Source organism: Urtica dioica, chromosome 5, assembly GCF_054948205.1.
Source record: "Urtica dioica subsp. dioica isolate 48M chromosome 5, U.dioica_male_clone48M_v1_H2, whole genome shotgun sequence".
NCBI classification, from domain to species: domain Eukaryota; kingdom Viridiplantae; phylum Streptophyta; class Magnoliopsida; order Rosales; family Urticaceae; genus Urtica; species Urtica dioica.
In genome coordinates this window covers 19,570,192-19,596,444 of record NC_142760.1, presented here as the reverse complement: position 1 = coordinate 19,596,444, position 26,253 = coordinate 19,570,192, and the positions used below count along the sequence as shown (strand labels likewise).

At 48.5% G+C, this 26,253-nt stretch overlaps 1 pseudogene; it reads left to right on the top strand.

Annotated features, from left to right (window-relative positions):
- Window positions 1-20,299: 20,299 nt before the first annotated feature.
- Window positions 20,300-24,953, top strand: LOC149397584 (uncharacterized; annotated as a pseudogene).
- The last annotated feature ends 1,300 nt before the right edge of the window (window positions 24,954-26,253 follow it).

The following is a 26,253-nucleotide window of genomic DNA, read 5'->3' as shown; positions in this document are numbered from 1 at the left end:
CCCAACGCCTATAGAGACGCAAACCTTGGAATAATGACGACGCCACAGACAATGGTGAAAGATCGTTTGATAAGTCGTGGATGGAATGACGCCACGATTGGATGCGAAAGACCTATTGATAAGTCAATTTGAACGCCACAAGACTCGTCTTGGTAAGTTCGATAAAAGTTCATATAGAACTCAAGAGAAGACTCTCATTTTTATTTAATCAAAACCTGGATCCTTTCTCATTAAAATGAAGATGAATTTATAGGCATGAAACAACCCTTCATGCTAGGAAAACGAAAAGCCTCATTTGAATCCATAAACACAATGAAAAACGAAATTATAACCCCCTTACTAATCAGACCACATAATGACACCTCTTAAACCCAATAAATACAACATTTTGAATTCAGCCTACTAATAAAACGAAAATAAACAATTACCATTTGTTTCAGCCAACTAAAAGATACCGATTTAAGGTGAAACTTCATAAGAATCCCATAACTCATGCCCATTTATAATCTGATGTAGAATAAAACGTTTTTGGCTTCTTAACCATCTCTTCAATTGCTTGGATGATAAATTAACCATTTTGCTTCTGGAAGCGTAGATCAGCCCATGCCAAGATTTATACTTTTTCCATTCGTCTTGGCTTAAACCATGAAAGTCTTCATTGAAGTCTTGGAGTCTTGTATTTGGAATTGGTTCGTTGACATGTCTTGGTGTAGACGCTGCCCTTATCATATCATACTCTTTCTCTTGGAAAAGATTTGTCCTCAAATCTTGCATGTTGTTTGCAGCGATTGGGGATATCTTGAACTCCTTTGATTGAGAGGAAATTACTTCATCCTCCAGGCTCTTGTTCTCTTCAAAATCATTAACTTCAGAGTCTGGAACTTCCTAAGTTTACTTTAATAGGCTCTTCATTCAGCGTAGTCACATAATCCTTCTCCGTGGGCTTTTTCATTTCTTTAACAACTTCAACACGCTGAACAAGTTCTTCCTTGTCTTCTTGTTCAGTCGGTTGTTCCAACATGGCGTAGATGTTTTCCATTAAAAAAATCCACTCTAACCCCCTTTTCTTTTGAATCGGACTTCTTGGTTGTAATTTTTCTTCAACTTGATCTAATCTCTTCACAATCTTTCTCGTTTCTTTTGAAACCATATCCTTCATTTCACTAAAAACCTTATCAAAATCTATTTTCTTTTAATAAATCTATTAACAATCACTCATAAAAACCTGGGAGAGTTTTGCGCTTTGATACCAAATGACGCGATGCTCGTTGAGAGGAACACGATTTCCAGCGAAAGGATCGTTTTCTCCACAAGTTTGGTGACTCCGCGACCCAGCGCCTATAGAGACGCGAACCTTGGAATAATGAAGACGCCTCAGACAATATTGAAAGATCGTTTGATAAGTCGTGGATTGAATGACGCCACGATCAGATACGAAAGACCTATTGATAAGTCAATTTGAACGACACAAGACTCGTCTTGATAAGTTCAATAAAAGTTCATATAGAACTCAAGAGAAGACTCTCATTTTTTTTTATCAAGACCTGGATCCTTTCTCATTAAAATGAAGATGAATTTATAGGCATGAAACAACCCTTCATGCTAGGAAAACCAGAAGCCTCATTTGAATCCATAAACACAATGAAAAACGAAATTATAACCCCCTTAGTAATCAGACCACATAATGACACCTCTTAAACCCAATAAATACAACATTTTGAATTCAGCCTACTAATAAAACGAAAATAAAAAATTACCATTTGTTTCAGCCAACTAAAAGATACCGATTTAACGTGAAACTTCATAAGAATCTCAAAACTCATGCCCATTTATAATCTGATGTAGAATAAAACGTTTTTGGCTTCTTAACCATCTCTTCAATTGCTTGGATGATGAATTAACCATTTTGCTTCTGGAAGCGTGGATCACGCTGGCGGCCGTCCTGAGACTCCCCCGCCCGAGGCTGGCTCAGAGCCGGCGCTCGTCCAAGGCCGGCTCAGACCCGGCGCTCGTCCAAGGCCGGCTCAGACCCGGCGCTCGTCCAAGGACGCCTCAGAGCCGGCGCTCGTCCAAGGCCGGCTCTGACCCGGCCTCTGACCCGGCGCTCGTCCAAGGCTGGCTCAGACCCGGCGCTCGTCCAAGGACGCCTTAGAGCCGGCGCTCGTCCAAGGACGCCTCAGAGCCGGCGCTCTTCCAAGGCCGGCTCTGACCCGGCGCTCATCCAAGGCCGGCTCTGACCCGGCGCTCGTCCAAGGACGCCTCAGAGCCGGTGCTCGTCCAAGGCCGGCTCTGACCCGGCGCTCGTCCATGGACGCCTTAGAGCCGGCGTTCCTCCATGGCCGGCTCAGAGCCGGCCCTCGGCAAAGGGACCCTCAAAACGTCCCTTGGTCGCCTAACACCGGGGTCCCTCCCCTGGTCCAGGTAATCCGTTCTTGAGTACTGAAACGCTGCCGAACTCGTACCTCGCTCGTTTCTCTCAAGCCTCGACCCCTAAACACTAAACCCTCTACAAACCACCTCAATCTTACTAATGTTGAGCGTCGGAGAGGTAAACAGAGGCAACCCCTCTGTTTCCCCTTTGTAGTTCACACCTTCTCTTCTCACTTTTCAAGTGCCCGGACGAGATAGACAACACCTACAGCTAAGGGACGGCTTGGGAGACCAAGCCCGACACGCTCGAGTCAAGACGAGACCACTTGGTCCGGCCTTGGGTCTGACCGTCTGTGACTCCTAAATCGTTGTCCGAAAAAATGCGACAACATTTTGGCGCTAGAAGGAGGGGATCTCTTAACCTTGACGACGCATTCCCTCTACCAGTTTTCTCTCCTCGTTCTCACGACTCTCGAGAGATGAGTCACATTCCCACCACCTCCGCGGGTACCCGAGCGACGAGCTCAAGGTACGGCCTTCGACGCCTCGCACATCGTCTTGAAGGGCAACCTCGCGATAGCGAGTGCCAGCCCCAAGACCCGATGAATGACCCCGAGGCCGAGCTCCGAGAGGACACGGCCCGGCGGCTTGCGGAGCTCCTTGACCGTCCCGGCGTCGACGGTACGCTCATAGCCAATCTCCTCGGCTATGACATTGAAGATAGGTCCGCCCGAGACGACTCCGACCCCGACTATGTGGGGGAGTCGAGGACCGATGAGGCAACGCCTAGCCGTGCCCCTTCGCGGCCCGAAAGGTCTAACAATGCTTTGGCCGGGCCGTCGTACCTGGCGCGACAGCAAGCGCGGTCACATTCCCGGGGACTCGCCCCCTCGGTTTCAAGAGGCGGCCGGACACGGCCCCTCGCCGAGGAGAGAGCGACTCTGGTAGATGATGGGGCCGATAGCTGAAGCGCTCGCCGGACGGTTCGACCAAGGGCGACCTCGCCTCGCCCTACACCAAGCGTGGACCTTAGAGAGCGCTTGACGGCGCAGAGAAACTCCTGAGGGGAGGATCTCCGCCAAAGGCTCAACTCTCGGAGGGACACGCTTCCCGCCGCAACTCTCGGCCGGCCTCAGGCCAATGTCGTGGACCAAGCGTCCAACGAGCGCCAACCGGTGACTCCCGTGGCCCCGACGGTCGGCCCTGCTAACGGGCTTGACATGGTCACGATGATTCAGAGCCTCCAAAATCAAATCATCGAGATGAGGGAGTCAGGGAGGCAAAGGCCGTACGGAGGGATCGAGGAGTCATACTCTCCCTTCACCGCACAAGTCCTCGCGCAACCTTGCGTGGGAAACTTCAAGTTACCGTCCATTCCCCCCTACGATGGACGGACGGACCCCCACTTCCACATCCAACACTACGAGACGTGGATGACGATGCAAGGGCAGACAGATGCCACCCTCTGCCAAGCCTTCAGCCTGACCCTCACAGGGTCGAGGTTTGAGTGGTTCCGAAGTTTGAGGCCGGGGAGCATCTCGTCTTTCCGGGCCTTGCGAGAAGCATTCCTCGCTCGATTCGCCACCCTCGTGGCGCAAAAGAAACCAAAGACCCATCTCCTCTCTATCCGGCAAGGGAGGGATGAGACGTTGAGACAATACCTCGCTCGCTTCACTGAGGAGTCTCACAAGGTCGAAGGGTTCGACGACAGGGACGCCATCACGGCGATCACTAAGGGAGTCCGCACGAGCGACTTCCTCAAGTCTATTGTTGGCAAAGTCCCACGAGACATGGCGGAGCTAATGGCGAGAGCCCGCACGTATATGGGAATCGAGGACTATCTCGATGGCCGAGATGGCCGAAAGTCGGGAGGACAGGGGAGTCGCCGCCGCGACGATCAAGACGGAGATCGCCCCGACCCTCGAAAGAGGAGGAATAAGGGAAGCCAGGCCTCTAATGGCCGCTCCCTCCCCGGGCCGATGCCGCCACATGTCGATAGCTTCCGAAAGTTCTCGACATTTACTCCTCTGAACACTTCGCCGGAGCGCATCCTGGCTCTGCACCGTGACAAGTTGGGGAGTCCTACCCCTCTCACGAAGGATCCCGCCAAGAGGGATCAAAGTAAGTACTGTGACTACCATCAAGATCATGGGCATCTGACGTCTGAATGCTATCAACTCAAACATCAGATCGAGGCCCTGATTCAAGATGGGAAACTGAAAGAATACGTCCTCAGAACTATCGGGACGGCCGCGGCACACGGAGGCCGCCCGCGGCAAGAAAAGAAAGGTCCGGCGACGGTGACCGTCACGGACCGCGCGGCAAACGAAGAACCGGAGAGCTCGCAACTTCACGTCGTGGGCGCAATCTTGGGCGGCCCGGAGTTCGGAGACTCGGCCACGCAAAGGAAGAAGTACGTGCGCGAAGTTTCCCATGGGAAAATAACACACTACATCAACCACACGTACGAGGCCCCTCCTCCGGCCCCGTTCGAATCCATGTTCTTCACCGGCCAAGAAGCGGCACGAGTGCTCCATCCACACAACGACGCGATAGTCGTCTCTGCCCCCGTCGCCAACAACCTCGTCCGGAGAATCCTAATCGACAATGGGAGCTCCGCCGACATAATCTTCAAGTCGGCGTTGGATAGGATGAAGCTATCCGGGATGAGACCGATTCCGATCTCGACCCCGCTCTTCGGCTTCTCCGGGGAGAGGGTCATGACGGAGGGAACTATCGACCTCCCGGTTACCTTCGGTACCCCGGGGGGGCTCGAGGTTACCCACATTGTGTCGTTCCTTGTCGTGGATCAGCCCTCGGCATACAATATCATCGTCGCCCGCCCGACTCTCAATCGGTTGAAGGCCATAACGTCCACGTACCATCTGATGATGAAATTCCCGACCGAGAAGGGGATCGCCGTAATGCTGGGAGACCAGTCAATGGCGAGGATGTGCTACATCCAGGGCGTGGACGGAAAAGGGAAAGGAATGGTGGTAAGCACCGTCTTCCAGCTCGGGGACAAATTCCCCTGCAAGATAGAGGAAGGAGGCACCTTCGGAGAACTGGACCAAAGGGACGATGTCGAGCGTCGAAAGGTGGAGACACCGGACGACCTCGTTCCCGTCGTGTTGGACGACGCCAAGCCTGACCAAGTGGTCAAAGTAGGCGCCCAACTCCCGGCTGGGATCCGAGTCGAGCTCGCCGCCTTCCTCCGCGAGCACAAAGATGTCTTTGCGTGGACACACGCCGACATGCCGGGGATCGACCCCGAAATAATGGTTCACCGACTCAACGACGACAAGAGAGTAACTGAGCGCGTTCAACCGCGGTGGGCGTTCAGCGGTGAGAGGTACCAGGCCATTGGTGAAGAAGTTGACAAACTTCTCGCCGCCGACTTCATCAGGGAGGCGGAGCACCCCAAGTGGGTGTCCAATGTGGTGATGGTCAAGAAACAAACGGGAAGTGGCGGATCTGCATTGATTATAAAGATCTTAACAAAGCCTGCCCGAAAGATAGCTTCCCTCTCCCGAGGATTGAGCAACTCGTGGATGCCACGGCAGGCCACGAGTTGCTGAGTTTCATGGATGCCTATTCAGGCTACAACCAGATCCGCATGCACGAGCCGGATCAGATCAAGACCACCTTTGTTACGAACCGCGGACTTTACTGTTACAAGGTCATGCCCTTTGGCCTCAAAAACGCGGGAGCGACGTATCAAAGGTTGGTGAACCGGATGTTCGCCAATCAAATTGGCAAAACCATGGAGGTCTACGTGGACGATATGCTCGTCAAAAGCCTCAAGGCCCGCGACCACGTTCGAGAACTTAGGGAGATGTTCACGATCCTACGACGCTACAAGATGAAGCTCAACCCCAACAAGTGCGCTTTTGGGGTCGAGTCCGGAAAATTCTTGGGCTACATGATTAGCCGTCGCGGGATCGAAGCTAACCCCGAGAAGATCAGGGCGATCTTAGAGATGAGGTCGCCACAGAAAGTAAAAGAAGTTCAAAGCTTGACGGGAAGGATCGCCGCCCTGACGCGATTCGTTTCCAAGGCCACTGATAAGTGTCAGCCGTTCTTCAGGGCACTAAAAAAGACCGACGGGTTCGTGTGGACGGAGGAGTGCGAGGAAGCGTTCCGCGAAATGAAAGCCTATTTCACCTCCCCCCCGTTTCTCGCAAAGCCAAAGAATGGCGAAACTTTGTACCTCTACCTCGCAGTCTCCGACAAGGCCGTGAGCGCGGTCCTCATACGCGAGGAAGACAAGGTGCAATGGCCGGTCTATTACGTGAGCAAGGCGCTCCTCGACGCCGAGACCCGATACCCGGAAATCGAGAGATTGTCCCTCGCCCTCGTCATGAGCGCAAGGAAACTCCGACCCTACTTCCAAGCGCACCCCATCGTGGTACGCACGGGACATCCCATCGAGAAGGCCCTTCAAAAAGGGACCTCCTCTCGAATGGCCATATGGTCCCAGGAGTTGGGCGAGTACGGGGTCGAATTTCAGCCGAGAACCGCCATCAAAGGCCAAGCCCTCGCCGACTTCATAGCGGAATTCACAAACGCACCCTCGATCGGCGAAGGGGGCAGGGATAATGGGAACGAGGAAGACGATAAGAACTCGAGTCGTCAAAGAAGAGGACTAGCGGCCCGACAGGGTCGGTCTGGGACTTGCACGTAGATGGCGCGTCAAACGCCCGGGGGGTTGGCGCTGGCGTTGTACTCACGAATCCCGATAGGGAAAAATTGAGATACGCCCTGCGGTTCGAGTTCAAGGCTTCCAACAACGAGGCGGAGTACGAAGCTCTGATCGTTGGCTTGGAGTTGGCGAACAAGCTAGGCGCCCAAAACCTGCGCATCCAATGCGACTCGCAGTTGATTGTGAACCAGGTCAGGGGCGACTACGCCGCTAAAGAGCCAAACATGTTCGCGTACTTGTCAAAGACCCAAAAGAATCTGGAGGCCCTATCGTGGTTTGAGATCGTCCAAGTTCCCCGAGAGGCGAACATTGACGCTGACGCCCTTGCTCGCCTCGCGTCTGGGATAGACGAGGAAGGCGAAGGCAGCATCCCGATCGAAGTGTTGACCCGACCCTACGTCTCGAGAGGCGACGTAGGGGTAGTTGACGAGACTCCGCCTCCCTCATGGATGACTCCGCTCGTGGAATTCCTTAAGCGAGGAGTCGTCCCCGAAGACAAAGAAGAGGCCAAAAAGTTGAGAAGCTTGGCGCCAAAGTACACAATGAGGGAGGACAACTTGTTCAAGAGAGGCTACTCAATGCCCCTTCTCCGCTGCCTAACCGAAGTCGAGGCGAGGAAGGCGCTCCACGAGGTGCACGAGGGGGTGTGCGGAAACCACGCCGCCGGACAATCTTTGGCATTGAAGCTGCTAAGACTCGGATATTTTTGGCCGACCTTGAAAAAGGACTCCCACGAGTGGGCCAAAAAATGTGATAAGTGCCAAAGATTCGCCCACATCCCGCGTCAAGCACCGGCCCCATTGTGTCAAATCATTGTGCCGCGACCTTTCGCGAAGTGGGGAATCGACCTCATCGGTGAGCTACCTACGGCCCCGAGGCAATACAAGCACGCGATCGTGGCCATCGATTACTTCACAAAGTGGGTAGAGGCTGAGCCGCTAGCGAAGATCACCGAGGCAAACACGACAAGCTTCATTTGGAAAAGCATCGTCTGCCGCTTCGGAATCCCCGCGTCAATTGTAACCGACAACGAGAAACAATTCCACAATGCGCGCCTCCGAGAAATGTGCGAACAACTGGGCATTAGCAAGACTTTCTCCTCTCCCCGCCATCCTCAAGCCAACGGTCAGGTCGAGGCGGTTAACAAGACAATCAAAGAGAACTTGAAGAAGAAGCTGGAGGATAGAAAGGGGGCTTGGGCCGACGAGCTCCCCATGGTCTTATGGGCGTACCGCACCACCGCTCGAACTGCGACCGGCGAAACCCCTTTCGCTCTCGCGTTCGGCGTCGAGGCCGTGGTACCCGTCGAGACCAAGCTACCGACCTTGCGCATCGAGGAGTACGAAGAAGCCACCAACAATGACGCAATCAGGTTCGAGTTAGACCTCATAGACGAGAGGAGGGCGGACCCACTCACCCGGCTTGCTGCACAAAAGAGGAAGTTCGAGAGGTACTACAATTCCAAGATCAAGCTGCGGAAGTTCCCTGACGGGAGCGTCGTTCTTCGAAGGGTGTTCCAAAACACCAAGGTGCAAGGCGCGGGAGTTCTAGGCCCCACCTGGGAAGGCCCGTACCGTGTGCGTCGAGCCATCCACAACGGCACGTACGAGCTCGAGAACCTGGAGGGACTCGTGTTCACGCACCCGTGGAACGCGGAGCACCTTCGGCAATACCACCAATAGATGTTCATTCGTCTACTTTACGTTTTGTTGTTTTCATGCTGTTTTCGGTTTTAGCAAAGACAATTTTAAATTTCAAATTCGGCCAACGGCCTGGGATGTAATTTTTTAACCATTTCAACATTATAATGAATTACATTTCACTTCAAAGTATTGAATTATAATTTCTAGTCTCCTCTACAAGTACCCAAGAAACTCGGGGGGCTAAGGAGGATAGAATGAGGGCAACAAACTCATTTACTCCACTTTTCACGCACCAAGAGGTAGCGAAACGTCCACAAATCGGATTCGCGCACCGGACCTCCGACCTTGTGGGTCCCTCCTGCGACGCTCTCGCACGAGTCGAATCCGTACGCCGAGAGATAGCGAAACGTCGACAAGTTGGATCCGCGCACCGGACCTCCGACCTCGCACGTCTTTCGCGGCGACACTCTCGTGCAACGTTGCGACTCGCACACCGATAGGCAGCAAGGCATCGACGGATCACGTCCGCGCACCGGATCATCGATCCCGGCAGTCAAAACCCAAAACGTGACACGCGTACCGACAAGTACCACGCTCACTGGGAACTGCAAGCTCGTCCCGATACGCACGCCGATAGGTAGCGTACTCGCCGGAAGATGAGCGCGACGGCCGCCCAGCTTGCACACGCCGATAGGCGGCGAGTCACGAAGGGATGGCCGAGAATCGCACCCGCCAGATGAAACTGGTCTAGCCAGCGTCCGCGGGAAACTTCGCCGCCAAATGCGGCAGTAAGCCGTGCAAACCGGTTGCGCTAGACATAGCAAGCCGAGTTCGTAAGACACGCATTGCTCAAATTGCGCAAATCGATTACACTAAACATAGCAAGTCGAGAAAATAAGACGCGTAACGAATAAAAAGGCTCCAATCGAAGCAGGGTAATGTTGCACAATCAACCCAAAAAGAAAAGCACGAAAGTACGATACATGTCAAACACAACACAAATCTGGAAGGAGGTGTAAAGCGAGCGCTAAACAAGTGCGCAGAAAACCAAAGAAAACTTGGCTACTCTGAGCCGTAGGCGATCTGCTCTTCGTCGTCTTCGTGGCGAGGGGCGCCCGGCCCGCCAGCGGTTTCTCCATCGGATCGACAGTTTGACGACTGGGCGGCCTCCGCAGGGACTTCGGGAGGCAGGTCGTCCACTGGCAACTCGTCATCCAGAGGAGGAAACATGGCGTCAAAGAAGGAAAACGTGATCCCGCGAGACGCGTTCTCCTCCGCGGCCGCGTCTTTGACCCGCATGGCCACCTCGTAGCGGGCCACCTCCAGCGAGAGGTCCCAGTCCTCCTCCATCTCCGTCTTGGATCGCACGGCGTCGTCCTTCTCCTCGGCAAGGGTCTGCACCTCCGCTCGTAAAGTATCCCTCTCCCTCTCGGCCTTAACCCGGGAGATCTCGCTCGCCGACAGTCGAGCGTGGACAATGTTCAGCTCCTCGTCCCGGCTCGAGAGCGCCGCCTGGAGCTTCTTTGTCTCCCCTAAGAAGGTGTCAGCCGCCTGCTCAGCCTTCTCCCGAGACGCCTTCTCAGCCGCCGCCTCCTCGCGAGCTCGCTTCAGTTCCTCCTCGAGCGCTTGAAACTCTCGGGCGGTGCGGACCCCCGCCAGAGTGGCAGCATGGGCGGCCGCCGTGCTCTCCTTGTCCTTCTCCATGATTTGCATGCGACGCAGCAAGTTCCGGAGGATACGGTCGCTCCGTTCTTGACGCGCGAGCATTTGTGGAAACAAACAATATACGTGCAATCGAAATAAGTATAATGGTTGCGCATAAGACAAGCAAGCGAATCGTACCTTTCAGGCGTCGCCAATCCCACTCTGGAAATGCTCAAGGTCGCTCGCCGTCAGGAGACTCTTGAAATCCCGCAGAGAGGTTTCAAGGATCCCTCGAGAGCATTGATCCCTCAGCTCCGCCGCCTCCGCTAGGAGCATCGATTCCATGCCGTCTGGCACCGCCGACGTATGAGCGCGCTTGTGGCCGGAGGACGAGCCAGGGATGGTCGTCGACGGTGGTCGCTTGTTCGAGGAATTCGCCTCGTTCTTCGCCCGCGTTGGAAACCCCCCATGGCGAGCCTCGGCTTGTGGGTGAGCCGCGGTCACGGCTTCGACGTCGAGCGCCACCCTCGGTACTTGCGTGCGCGGTCGATGTCGCCGGGTCATGGTATCTGAAAAAGATAAAGAGACGACAAGTTAGAATGCAATACAATGGAGCGTGCAATAACGGAAAGCATATGTATGGTTAGTACCCCCCACATCGGGGGGAGGAGCAGAGGAGCCCCCCGCCTCTGATTCGGGGCCCTCCGTAGCCTCCGCGCCGAGACCCGGGCACGGGAGAGTGTCGTCACCGAGCGCGAACCACCCGGTCCTCGCCATTAAGTCTGGGGATTCGAAGTGCGGTCCTTGCCGCCTTGATTCCGGGACCGCCCTGATCACCGCGTCGAGCTCGGAGCCCTCGATATCGCCTACGGGTGGAAAGTCAGCCGCGGGGCCGAAGAAGAGAGGCGCGATCCCGAAGGCTGACTCGGACACCCATATATCCAAGGGTATCTGTGCTTCGAGTTAACCTTGCTAATGATGGCGAGGCGCTTACGGTGTGACGCTAAGTAGAAGCCCGGCTTCCCAGGCACCCCTCGTACCATCATAAGGCCCTGGATGTCGTCGGCAGTGACGACCCTCTTCTTCGCCCGATAAAGCATCATGTGGCACGCCGCGACCAGTCGGTAGAAGGCCGGGGACATCTGCAAAGCGTGTACCCCCAATCGAACCAACAACTCCTGGATAACCGGTTGAAAAGGCAATCTTAATCCCCCGCGAAGACTCGCCACGTGGACCGCGGCATACCCCTTTCGAGGGCGGGTCGGATGGTCGTCGGGCAACGGCCTGAGGATTGACACAGACTCCGGGATGCTGTAGCGTTTCCTCAGACTCACGAGGCTGCCCCGTACGGCCGACTCTCCTATCGGGAAGGTTGAGGCCCGCGTTTCCTCCCTCGCGGTGGAAGAAAGTACCCTCGCCGCAGGTGCTACGCGGCGGCTCGACGAGTCGCCGGAGCGTTCGGAGTCCGGGACGTTGCCCGAGCAGGGGGTGACCCCCTCGCGGCCGCCCGCTCGAGCCGGACGGCTCCCCTCGGTCCCGGCAGAGTTGCCCGAGCACCCGACCGGCGGCGCTCCCTCTTGTGCGTGCGTCAAGCCCGAGGACCCAGCCCATCTCCTGGCTGGGTGGCTCCTCCACGCGCGGGTCCGGCCCAGGCGACCTCCGGTCTCCGGCACGCGCGTCAGGCCCGTCGGCCCGGCCCAGCTCTCGGCCAGTCGGGTCTTCGGCCCATGAGCCCTGCCCGGGCGTCCCAGCACTCGTCCCAGGCGCGTCCGGCTCACCAGCCCGGCCCGGCCCTCGGCTGGCCAGGCCCTCCTTGCGCGCACGCAGCCCAGCGGCCCCGTCAGGCCCACGGCCGGTTGGGCCTCCCTCGCGCGCACCGGCACAGCCCGGCTCCTGGCCGGCTGCGGTCTCCTCGCCTAGGCCCGGCCCAATGGGGCCTAGGGTTTGCCCAAGGGCTAGGCTGCCAGCCGCCCCCTGGCCAGCGCCACCTGGCCGGGCCACCTCCTGCCCGGCGTCGGCCCCTTCCTAGGCGGTGTCGCCCGGCGCCGACGACCCTCCAGCAGCGCGCGCCCTCGCCGGCGCGACCAGGCCCCGGGGGCAGTCCTCCCGCGCGCGACCTGCAGGCCACCCAACGGCCGCCACCGGTCGAGCAGAAGCCTCCCCCGCGTTAGGGTCGACCCAGGCGACGTCGAGGTCGGCCGGCGCGCCCCTCTTGGGGCCAGCTTTGCCGCGCGCGGCCACCCCGGGTTCGCTCGCGCCGCCCGGGCTTTCTTCCTCGTCAGCGCGTCGGGTGAGCGACTGGTCGACCCAGCCCGGTCGGGTTAGGGCTTCTTCGGAGCTAGGGTCGACCCAGATCGCGCCGCCCCCTGGTCGGGGCGTCTCCCCCGACGTCGCCCTCCTCCGACGCGTCTCCTCCAGTGCCGGCCGCTCCAGGCGCGGCCGTCTCCGGCACGCGCGCGTCGTCCAAGCCGCCGGCAGGCAGAGGGGCATCGTTCCCCGGCCTGGGCGGGTCCTCCCCGACGTCTCCAGCACCGCCGGCGCCGCCCCGAGCCCAGGCGCCTCCTCTGGCGCGCGCGCTGGCCCCGGCGTCCTCCTGCCGGCGTTGGCCGTCTCCGGCACGCGCGCCCTCTCCCTCGTCGGCCAGCCACGCCTCCACCAATGAGAGATCCTCTCCGGTCATCTCGATAGCGTTGATCGAATGCGACGAATGCCGTGTATCGGGGATCGTTGGTGGGGGCGAAAATTGAGCCCAAAAAACATCATAGTCCACGTGGTTGTCCTCAAACAAATCATGCAAGTCGCCATCAATGGTCCCACACCCCGATAGGTGGTCAACGGGGTCCATGGGCGCGAATAACGAGGCAAGCGTGATCGACAAAATAAAAATAATATTAAAAGACGTCGGAACATACCTCTTGGCGGCGGGCTTCTCCGATGGGCCAACGTTAAACTTTGAGTTTACCACGCGATTTACAATCGATGATAAACTCGGGGGGCTAATATCACCGGTCCATCTCGGCCCATTAGATCGACGACGGCCACGCTGGCGGCCGTCCTGAGACTCCCCCGCCCGAGGCCGACTCATAGCCGGCGCTCGTCCAAGGCCGGCTCAGACCCGGCGCTCGTCCAAGGCCGGCTCAGAGCCGGCGCTCGTCCAAGGCCGGCTCAGAGCCGGCGCTCGTCCAAGGCCGGCTCAGAACCGGCGCTCGTCCAAGGCCGGCTCTGACCCGGCGCTCATCCAAGGCCGGCTCTGACCCGGCGCTCGTCCAAGGACGGCTCTGACCCGGCGCTCGTCCAAGGACGCCTCAGAGCCGGCGCTCGTCCAAGGACGCCTCAGAGCCGGCGCTCGTCCAAGGCCGGCTCTGACCCGGTGCTCATCCAAGGCCGGCTCTGACCCGGCTCTCGTCCAAGGACGCCTCAGAGCCGGCGCTCGTCCAAGGCCGGCTCTGACCCGGCGCTCGTCCAAGGCCGGCTCTGACCCGGCGCTCGTCCAAGGACGCCTCAGAGCCGGCGTTCCTCCATGGCCGGCTCAGAGCCGGCCCTCGGCCAAGGGACCCTCAAAACGTCCCTTGGTCGCCTATAAATACCGGGGTCCCTCCCCTGGTCCACGTAATCCGTTCTTGAGTACTGAAACGCTGCCGAACTCGTACCTCGCTCGTTTCTCTCAAGCCTCGACCCCTAAACACTAAACCCTCTACAAACCACCTCAATCTTACTAATGTTGAGCGTCGGAGAGGTCAACAGAGGCAACCCCTCTGTTTCCCCTTTGTAGTTCACACCTTCTCTTCTCACTTTTCAGGTGCCCGGACGAGATAGACAACACCTACAGCTAAGAGACGGCTTGGGAGACCAAGCCCGACACGCTCGAGTCAAGACGAGACCACTTGGTCCGGCCTTGGGTATGACCGTCTGTGACTCCTAAATCGTTGTCCGAAAAACTGCGACAACACCAAGATTTATACTTTTTCCATTCGTCTTGGCTTAAACCATGAAAGTCTTCATTGAAGTCTTGAAGTCTTGTATTTGGAATTGGCTCATTGAAATGTCTTGGTGTAGATGTTGCCCTTATCATATCATACTCTCTCTCTTGGAAAAGATTTGTCCTCAAATCTTGCATGTTGTTTGCAGCGATTGGGGATATCTTGAACTCCTTTGATTGAGAGGAAATTACTTCATCCTCCAGGCTCTTGTTCTCTTCAAAATCATTACCTTCAGAGTCTGGAACTTCTAAGTTTACTTTAATAGGCTCTTCGTTCAGCGTAGTCACATAATCTTTCTCTGTGGGCTTTTTCATTTCTTTAACCACTTCAACACACTGAACAAGTTCTTCCTTGTCTTCTTGTTCAGTCGGTTGTTCCAACATGGCGTAGATGTTTTCCATAAAAAAAATCCACTCTGACCTCCTTTTCTTTTCTATCAGACTTCTTGGTTGTAATTTTTCTTCAACTTGCTCTAATCTCTTCACAATCTTTCTCGTTTCTTTTGAAACCATATCCTTCATTTCACTCAAAACCTTATCAAAATCCATTTTCTTTTCATAAAACTATCAACAATCACTGATAAAAACCTGGGAGAGTTCTGCGCTCTGGTACCAAATGACGCGGTGCTCGTTGCGAGGAACACGATTTCCAGCGAAAGGATCGTTTTCACCACAAGTTTGGTGACTCCGCGACCCAACGGCTATAGAGACGCAAACCTTGGAATAATGAAGACGCCTCAGACAATGGTGAAAGATCGTTTGATAAGTCGTGGATTGAATGACGCCACGATCGGATGCGAAAGACCTATTGATAAGTCAATTTGAACGCCATAAGACTCGTCTTGGTAAGTTCGATAAAAGTTCATATAGAACTCAAGAGAAGACTCTCATTTTTTTTTAATCAAAACCTGGATCCTTTCTCATTAAAATGAAGATGAATTTATAGGCATGAAACAACCCTTCATGCTAGGAAAACGAAAATCCTCATTTGAATCCATAAACACAATGAAAAACGAAATTATAACCCCCTTAGTAATCAGACCACATAATGACACCTCTTAAACCCAATAAATACAACATTTTGAATTCAGCCTACTAATAAAACGAAAATAAACAATTACCATTTGTTTCAGCCAACTAAAAGATACCGATTTAAGGTGAAACTTCATAAGAATCCCAAAACTCGTGCCCATTTATAATCTGATGTAGAATAAAACGTTTTTGGCTTCTTAACCATCTCTTCAATTGCTTGGATGATGAATTAACCATTTTGCTTCTGGAAGCGTGGATCAGCCAATGCCAAGATTTATACTTTTTCCATTCGTCTTGGCTTAAACCATGAAAGTCTTCATTGAAGTCTTGAAGTCTTGTATTTGGAATTGGCTCGTTGACATGTCTTGGTGTAGATGCTGCCCTTATCATATCATACTCTCTCTCTTGGAAAAGATTTGTCCTCAAATCTTGCATGTTGTTTGCAGCGATTGGGGATATCTTGAACTCCTTTGATTGAGAGGAAATTACTTCATCCTCCAGGCTCTTGTTCTCTTCAAAATCATTACCTTCAGAGTCTGGAACTTCTAAGTTTACTTTAATAGGCTCTTCGTTCAGCGTAGTCACATAATCCTTCTCCGTGGGCTTTTTCATTTCTTTAACAACTTCAACACGCTGAACAAGTTCTTCCTTGTCTTCTTGTTCAGTCGGTTGTTCCAACATGGCGTAGATGTTTTCCATAAAAAAATCCACTCTGACCTCCTTTTCTTTTCTATCAGACTTCTTGGTTGTAATTTTTCTTCAACTTGATCTAATCTCTTCACAATCTTTCTCGGTTCTTTTGAAACCATATCCTTCATTTCACTCAAAACCTTATCAAAATCCATTTTCTTTTAATAAAACTATTAACAATCACTCATAAAACCTGGGAGAGTTCTGCGCTCTGGTACCAAATGACGCGGTGCACATTGCGAGGAACACGATTTCCAGCGAAAGGATCGTTTTCTCCACAAGTTTGGTGACTCCGCGACCCAACGCCTATTGAGACGCAAACCTTGGAATAATGAAGACGCAACAGACAATGGTGAAAGATCGTTTGATAAGTCGGGGATTGAATGACGCCACGATCAGATGCGAAAGACCTATTGATAAGTCAATTTGAACGCCACAAGACTCTTCTTGATAAGTTCGATAAAAGTTCATATAGAACTCAAGAGAAGACTCTCATTTTTTTTTATCAAAACCTGGATCCTTTCTCATTAAAATGAAGATGAATTTATAGGCATGAAACAACCCTTCATGCTAGGAAAACCAAAAGCCTCATTCGAATCCATAAACACAATGAAAAACGAAATTATAACCCCCTTAGTATTCAGACCACATAATGACAACTCTTAAACTCAATAAATACAACATTTTGAATTCAGCCTACTAATAAAACGAAAATAAACAATTACCATTTGTTTCAACCAACTAAAAGATACCGATTTAAGGTGAAACTTCATAAGAATCCCAAAACTCATGCCCATTTATAATCTGATGTAGAATAAAACGTTTTTGGCTTCTTAACCATCTCTTCAATTGCTTGGATGATGAATTAACCAATTTGCTTCTGGAAGCGTATATCAGCCCATGCCAAGATTTATACTTTTTCCATTCGTCTTGGGTTAAACCATGAAAGTCTTCATTGAAGTCTTGTATTTGGAACTGGCTCGTTGACATGTCTTGGTGTAGACGCTGCCCTTATCATATCATACTCTCTCTCTTGGAAATGATTTGTCCTCAAATCTTGCATGTTGTTTGCAGCGATTGGGGATATCTTGAACTCCTTTGATTGAGAAGAAATTATTTCGTCCTCCAGGCTCTTGTTCTCTTCAAAATCATTAACTTCAGAGTCTGGAAGTTCCTAAGTTTACTTTAATAGGCTCTTCGTTCAGCGTAGTCACATAATCCTTCTCCGTGGGCTTTTTCATTTCTTTAACAACTTCAACACGCTGAACAAGTTCTTCCTTGTCTTCTTGTTCAGTCGGTTGTTCCAACATGGCGTAGATGTTTTCCATTAAAAAAATCCACTCTAACTTCCTTTTCTTTTGAATCAGACTTCTTGGTTGTAATTTTTCTTCAACTTGATGTAATCTCTTCACAAGCTTTCTCGTTTCTTTTGAAACCATATCCTTCATTTCACTCAAAACCTTATCAAAATCCATTTTCTTTTAATAAAACTATTAACAATCACTCATAAAACCTGGGAGAGTTCTGCGCTCTGGTACCAAATGACGCGGTGCTCATTGCGAGGAACACGATTTCCAGCGAAAGGATCGTTTTCTCCACAAGTTTGGTGACTCCGCGACCCAACGCCTATTGAGACGCAAACCTTGGAATAATAATGAGGACGCAACAGACAATGGTGAAAGATCGTTTGATAAGTCGTGGATTGAATGACGCCACGATCAGATGCGAAAGACCTATTGATAAGTCAATTTGAACGCCACAAGAGTCGTCTTGATAAGTTCGATAAAAGTTCATATAGAACTCAAGAGAAGACTCTCATTTTTTTTAATCAAAACCTGGATCCTTTCTCATTAAAATGAAGATGAATTTATAGGCATGAAACAACCCTTCATGCTAGGAAAACCAAAAGCCTCATTCGAATCCATAAACACAATGAAAAACGAAATTATAACCCCCTTAGTAATCAGACCACATAATGAGAACTCTTAAACCCAATAAATACAACATTTTGAATTCAGCCTACTAATAAAACGAAAATAAACAATTACCATTTGTTTCAACCAACTAAAAGATACCGATTTAAGGTGAAACTTCATAAGAATCCCAAAACTCATGCCCATTTATAATCTGATGTAGAATAAAACGTTTTTGGCTTCTTAACCATCTCTTCAATTGCTTGGATGATGAATTAACCAATTTGCTTCTGGAAGCGTAGATCAGCCCATGCCAAGATTTATACTTTTTCCATTCGTCTTGGGTTAAACCATGAAAGTCTTCATTGAAGTCTTGTATTTGGAATTGGCTCGTTGACATGTCTTGGTGTAGACGCTGCCCTTATCATATCATACTCTCTCTCTTGGAAATGATTTGTCCTCAAATCTTGCATGTTGTTTGCAGCGATTGGGGATATCTGGAACTCCTTTGATTGAGAAGAAATTATTTCGTCCTCCAGGCTCTTGTTCTCTTCAAAATCATTAACTTCAGAGTCTGGAACTTGATGCGAATCGAGGAGCTAAAGTGGATGCAAGTGATCAAGGAGTTCAAATGGATACAAGTGGACCTGAGATGACTAAAAGAAAACTTTCAAGTGATCCACTAAGTTTGCCTAGTGGGCCTCTCACAAGGTTTAAGGCCAAACAATTCAAAGAGGCTCTAAATGGGCTGATTCAACAAGTTAGCTCATGTGGGCCCAAAGTTGAGGCAAATCTAAAGCAAGAGAGCCTAATTACAATGATTAAGGTTCTACAAGAGTAATCAGAATGCCTAGGTCGTTTTTAGGCATTGGATCCACATTTCTAACAATAAATAAGGCTGTTCACTCTTTTGGGAGTTACTTTTGTAACCACTCAGAATAGTTGGACGAATTTGGGGTGTTTATACCCATTTAGTGTGTTGTTTTGTGTGTTTTTATGTCAAAAACTTTCAGTTTCAATGTTATAAGGGCTGAGAGTTATTTGCATTTAGATTTCAGCTTTTATTACTAGTGTCTTAAATGTTGTTTTTAGAGCTGTTGGAGCAAAACGTTTTTGGCTGATTGTAAAGCCTCTCCAAGGCTATAAATAAGTGTTTAGGAGAATGTAATCAGGACAATTCCCCTTTGAATGAAATATATGTGAGTTTGTGTCTTTCTTGTTCTTGAAAAGACTTTTTGAACTTATCAAGTTTTCTTGTGGCGTTCAGCAACTTGACTTATCATCTTGATTCTTAAGTGATCATCTTGAGTATCTTGGTATGGCGTCATATATATTGTAGGCTTGGTTCTTATCTCTCTAGATATTGGGTCAAGTCTCAACATTCTAGTCCTTTGCAGATCTTGGGGTCTTTTTCCAATCATTGTTATTGGGTCTTATCACATTTGTTGGTAAGGATCATATCATTTGGTATCAGAGCTTGGGTTCTAAGGAAAAGTTTGTCTATCATTTATTTTAATTTTCGTTTGTGTCATTTCAAGAAAAAAAAAACAAAAAAAAAACACAAAAAAAAAAACACAAAAAAAGCACAAAAAAAGTAGGTTTTCCCCATTTTTTTTTTCGCACAACTTTCAGTTTTCTTTGTTTTCTTATCATTATAATTTAAAAAAAAAAGGCAAAAAAAAGGAAGAAAAAAAAAAGCAAAAAAAAAAAAAAGCGAAAAAAAAGCGAAAAAAAAGCAAAAAAAAAAAAAAAAAAAAAAAGCAAAAAAAAGAAAAAGCCAAATGAAGAAAGAATTTAGTCTATCGTTGTAGTATTTTTGTTTGTTTTGTTTTATGGTCTGATTCTAGAATTGGTATTTGAGCATTTTAGTTTACGTAGTGTGGGTTGTTTATCTCATATCTTATCCTTTGCTTTTGAGTCTCGTGATTTGTTGAGTTGTTTCACACATTGAATTGCTACTCGAAACACTTGTTGTTTACTTAGTCTGATTAAGAACAAAAGAAAACACTAGAGTGGAAAAAGGCAAGAGTGTGAGATTATTTGAGGGTAAAAGCCATTTTATTTCTAAACACGAGTGTTGAGCGGATACATTATTGAGAGAAACACGTGAGCGAGTGTTTGTGAGGTCCTCTAACAGATACGTTTTTTTTTTTAAATAAAAAAAAATATATATTTTAAATGTCAGGAAACGAATCTGATCGTGGGAGATACGTACAACCACCACTTAATCGAAATCTTCAAATGGAGGCATTCGTGGCGTTGATGACGGAGAAGTTTGAGCAACTAAATGCGAGGATTGATGGAATAGAAGGGATGGCAGCAAATCATGCACCAAATGTTCCCAATAGACGAGCATAAAGAGCTGAAGAAGAGGGTGATGTATCGGAAGGTGTTGAAGACGAGGTTACTGAAGATGGTGGAGAAGAGCGTCAACATAACCGGGGCAGGTTTGGGCGTGGTAATGGGAATAGAGAAGCTAGGAGGGGAAGGCCTGGAAGGGATGATGATTTGGGGAGTATAAAGGTGACCATACCTTCTTTTCAGGGGAGAAATGAACCTGAAGTCTATTTGGAGTGGGAGCAAAAGATAGAGATGGTGTTCGAGTGTCATAACTACTCGGAGATGAAGAAGGTGAAGCTCGCAGCGATTGAGTTCACTGATTATGCCATAATATGGTGGGATCAGTTGTTGAAAGAAAGGAGGAGAAATAGAGAGCGCACGGTGGAGACATGGGAGGAGATGAAAGCCATCATGAGGCGGCGATTCATTCCAAGTTATTACCATCGGGAGTTGTACAACAAATTGCAGCGTCTAACTCAAGGAATAAAGAGTGTAGATGAGTATTTCAAGGAGATGGAGGTGGCAATGATAAGGGCAAACGTGGTGGAGGACAGAGAAGCAACGATGGCCAGATTCTTGCATGGACTAAATCGTGAGATAGCGGATGTCGTGGAGATGCAACATCACGTGGAGTTGACCGATATGGTGCACCAAGCCATCAAAGCGGAGCAGCAACTAAAGCGAAGGAACATGGCTAGGAGAGGACCAAGTATGTCGTCAACAAATTCGTGGAGGGCAGCCTCTAGACGAGATGAATTTCAAGCAAACAAGCCTAAATTTGACACTTTGAAAAACGTCGTACAACAACAAGGTAACAAAGAGGCTAATTCTACTAAAACACGTGATATAAAGTGTTTCAAATGTAGAGGTTCAGGACATATAGCCAGCGAGTGCCCAAACAAGAGGGTTATGGTGATAAACGCACAAGGTCAGCTTGAGTCGGAGGATGAGGAAGATGAAGTAGATGAGGACATGCCACCACTTGAGGATTGCAGCGATGGTGAATACCCAGTCGATGGAGAACTAATAGTGGCGAGGAGAGCTCTTAGTGCACAAGTGAAGAAAGAAGAAAATAATCAGCGCGAGAATTTGTTTCATACTCGATGCTTCGTGAACCGGAAAGTGTGTAGTGTGATTATTGATGGAGGAAGTTGCACGAATGTCGCGAGCAATGAACTTGTCGAGAAATTGGCGCTGCCTACCTTGAAGCATCCACGACCCTACCGTCTTTAATGGCTTAATGATAGTGGAAACATCAAGGTGACAAAACAAGTTCTTGTGGCATTTTCGATTGGCAAGTATGAAGATCAGGTGCTTTGTGATGTGGTACCGATGGAAGCTTGCCACATGCTTTTGGGGAGGCCATGGCAATTTGATAGGAGGGTCTCACATGATGGTTTCACCAATCGATACTCTTTTACTCTTAAAGAGCAACCTGTTACACTTGTACCATTAAGTCCCAATCAAGTTCTTGCTGATCAATTGAAATTACAAACAAAAAGAGAAAAAGAAAAAGAAAAAGAAAAAGAAAAAGAAAAAGAAAGAGAAAAAGAAAAGGAAAGAGAAAAAGATGAAAAAAAAGGAATTTGAAAAGAAAGAGAGAAACATGAGTGAAAAAGTTAGTCTCATGGCAAAAAAAAGTGAGATCAAGAGGGCATTATTCACCCATCAGCCCCTTATAGTACTCATGTACAAGGAGGCCTTTTTATGTACTGATGATCTTGCCGGATCTTTGCCGAGCAACGTTTTCTCTCTTTTGCAGGAATTTGTAGATGTGTTTCCGGAAGAGGTACCTCCTGGTTTACCTCCTATTCGAGGGATCGAACATCAAATCGACTTTGTTCCTGGCTCCACAATTCCAAATCGACCAGCCTATAGAAGTAATCCGGAGGAGACTAAGGAACTTGAGCGGCAAGTCAGTGAGCTAATGGAGAAGGGACATGTGAGAGAAAGCATGAGTCCGTGTGCTGTTCCGGTGATTCTAGTGCCGAAGAAGGATGGGACATGGAGAATGTGTGTTGATTGTCGAGCCATCAACAACATCACGGTAAAGTATCGACATCCTATTCCTCGTTTAGATGATATGCTGGATGAATTGCATGGATCATGTGTGTTTTCTAAAATTGATCTTAAGAGTGGATATCATCAGATTAGAATGAAAGAAGGAGATGAGTGGAAAACTGCATTTAAGACAAAATATGGATTGTATGAATGGTTAGTTATGCCTTTTGGGTTAACCAATGCCCCGAGTACATTCATGAGACTTATGAACCATGTTTTACGTACTTTCCTTGGACATTTTGTTGTTGTCTACTTTGATGATATTCTGATTTATAGTAAAAACCTTGAGGATCATGTTGCACATCTAAAATTGGTTTTAGAAGTTTTGAGGAAAGAAAGCTTATTTGGAAATCTTAAGAAATGTACATTTTGCACGGATAAGCTTGTGTTTCTTGGTTTTGTTGTAAGTGCTAAAGGGATTGAAGTTGATGAGGAAAAGGTGAAGGCAATTCACGATTGGCCAACGCCTACTTCGGTAAGTCAGGTAAGAAGTTTTCATGGTTTGGCTAGTTTTTATCGACGATTTGTTCGAGACTTTAGTAGCCTTGCAGCGCCGCTAACCGAAGTCATCAAGAAGAACATCACATTTAAATGGGGAGCTGAGCAAGAAAAGGCATTCAGACTGATCAAGAAAAAATTAACTAACGCTCCTTTGCTTATTTTGCCTAACTTCACTAAAACATTTGAAATTGAGTGTGATGCTTCAGGTTTAGGAATTGGTGGAGTTTTGATGCAAGAAGGAAGACCAATTGCGTATTTTAGTGAAAAGTTGAGTGGGGCAGCCCTGAACTATCCTACTTATGATAAGGAATTATATGCATTGGTGAGGACTTTGGAAAATTGGCAGCACTATCTTTGGCCTAAAGAATTTGTGATACATACGGATCATGAGTCGTTGAAGCATTTGAAGGGCCAACACAAATTGAATAGACGACATGCGAAATGGGTGGAGTTCATTGAAACATTTCCGTATGTGATCAAATATAAGCAAGGTAAGGAGAATGTTGTGGCAGATGCATTATCTCGCAGGTACGTTCTACTCTCTACTCTAGATTCTAAGTTGCTTGGATTTGAGTACATTAAGGAATTGTATGCTTCTGATTCTGATTTTGGGGCAGCCTTTGAATGTTGTTCTAATGGGGCGAATGACAAATTTTTTATTCATGATGGTTTTCTATTTCGTGAAAATAAATTATGCATTCCTCATTCTTCACTACGTGAACTACTTGTTAGAGAGGCACATTCTGGTGGTTTGATGGGTCATTTTGGGGTAGCTAAGACATTGGGTATGAACAGCATGAACATTTCTATTGGCCCCATATGAAACGAGATGTTGAAAAGATTTGTGAGCGATGCATAACTTGTAAACAGGCCAAGTCTAAACAACAACCACATGGTTTGTATACACCACTTCCGATTCCTAGTGCACCTTGGGTTGATATTTCAATGGACTTCGTTTTGGGATTACCAAGGACTAAGAGGGGGAGAGATTCTGTTTTTGTGGTCGTTGATCGATTTTCTAAAATGGCACATTTTATTGCATGTCACAAAACTGATAACGCATCAAACATTGCTGACCTGTTTTTCAAACAGATTGTTAGGTTGCATGGCATGCCTCGCACAATTGTTTATGATAGAGATGCGAGATTCTTGAGCTATTTTTGGAAAACGTTGTGGGGAAAGCTGGGAACAAAACTATTGTTTTCTACTACTTGTCATCCACAAACCGATGGGCAAACTGAAGTGGTAAATAGATCATTATCCACTTTGTTGCGTTCTATCATTCAAAAGAACCTGAAAGCTTGGGAAGATTGTTTGCCACATGTTGAATTTGCATATAATCGTAGTGTTCACTCTGCAACTAAGTTCTCTCCTTTTGAAATTGTTTATGGTTTTAATCCAATAACACCTTTGGATTTGATTCCTTTACCTATTGGTGAGCAAGTTAACTTGGATGGGAAAAAGAAGGCAGATCTTGTGAAACAGATTCATGAGAAGACAAGGCAAAACATAGAGCGACGGACTGAGCAATACGCAAAGAATGCCAACAAGAGCCGCAAGAAAGTGATTTTTGAGCCAGGGGACTGGGTTTGGTTGCACATGAGAAAGGAGCGATTCCCTGAGCAAAGGCGTTCCAAATTACTTCCAAGGGGTGACGGACCATTCCAGGTTTTGGAGCGCACCAATGACAATGCCTACAAGCTTGACTTACCTGGTGAGTATGGTGTTAGTGCAAGCTTTAATGTTTCTGATCTATCATATTTTGATGTAGGTGATGATTTGAGGACAAATCGCTGTCAAGAGGGGGAGAATGATGCGAATCGAGGAGCTAAAGTGGATGCAATTGATCAAGGAGTTCAAATGGATACAAGTGGACCTGAGATGACTAAAAGAAAACTTTCAAGTGATCCACTAAGTTTGCCTAGTGGGCCTCTCACAAGGTTTAAGGCCAAACAATTCAAAGAGGCTCTAAATGGGCTGATTCAACAAGTTAGCTCATTTGGGCCCAAAGTTGAGGCAAATCTAAAGCAAGAGAGCCTAATTACAATGATTAAGGTTCTACAAGAGTAATCAGAATGCCTAGGTCGTTTTTAGGCATTGGATCCACATTTCTAACAATAAATAAGGCTGTTCACTCTTTTGGGAGTTACTTTTGTAACCACTCAGAATAGTTGGACGAATTTGGGGTGTTTATACCCATTTAGTGTGTTGTTTTGTGTGTTTTTATGTCAAAAACTTTCAGTTTCAATGTTATAAGGGCTGAGAGTTATTTGCATTTAGATTTCAGCTTTTATTACTAGTGTCTTAAATGTTGTTTTTAGAGCTGTTGGAGCAAAACGTTTTTGGCTGATTGTAAAGCCTCTCCAAGGCTATAAATAAGTGTTTAGGAGAATGTAATCAGGACAATTCCCCTTTGAATGAAATATATGTGAGTTTGTGTCTTTCTTGTTCTTGAAAAGACTTTTTGAACTTATCAAGTTTTCTTGTGGCGTTCAGCAACTTGACTTATCATCTTGATTCTTAAGTGATCATCTTGAGTATCTTGGTGTGGCGTCATATATATTGTAGGCTTGGTTCTTATCTCTCTAGATATTGGGTCAAGTCTCAACATTCTAGTCCTTTGCAGATCTTGGGGTCTTTTTCCAATCATTGTTATTGGGTCTTATCACATTTGTTGGTAAGGATCATATCAGAACTTCCTAAGTTTACTTTAATAGGCTCTTCGTTCAGCGTAGTCACATAATCCTTCTCCGTGGGCTTTTTCATTTCTTTAACAACTTCAACACGCTGAACAAGTTCTTACTTGTCTTCTTGTTCAGTCGGTTGTTCCAACATGGCGTAGATGTTTTCCATTAAAAAAATCCACTCTAACTACCTTTTCTTTTGAATCAGACATCTTGGTTGTAATTTTTCTTCAACTTGATCTAATCTCTTCACAAGCTTTCTTGTTTCTTTTGAAACCATATCCTTCATTTCACTCAAAACCTTATCAAAATCCATTTTCTTTTAATAAAACTATTAACAATCACTCATAAAAACCTGGGAGAGTTCTGCGCTCTGGTACCAAATGACGCGGTGCTCGCCGCGAGGAACACGATTTCCAACGAAAGGATCGTTTTCTCCACAAGTTTGGTGACTCCGCGACCCAACGCCTATAGAGACGCAAACCTTGGAATAATGAAGACGCAACAGACAATGGTGAAAGATCATTTGATAAGTCGGGGATTGAATGACGCCACGATCAGATGCGAAAGACCTATTGATAAGTCAATTTGAACGCCACAAGACTCGTCTTGATAAGTTCGATAAAAGGTCATATAGAACTCAATAGAAGACTCTCATTTTTTTTTTACCAAAACCTGGATCCTTTCTCATTAA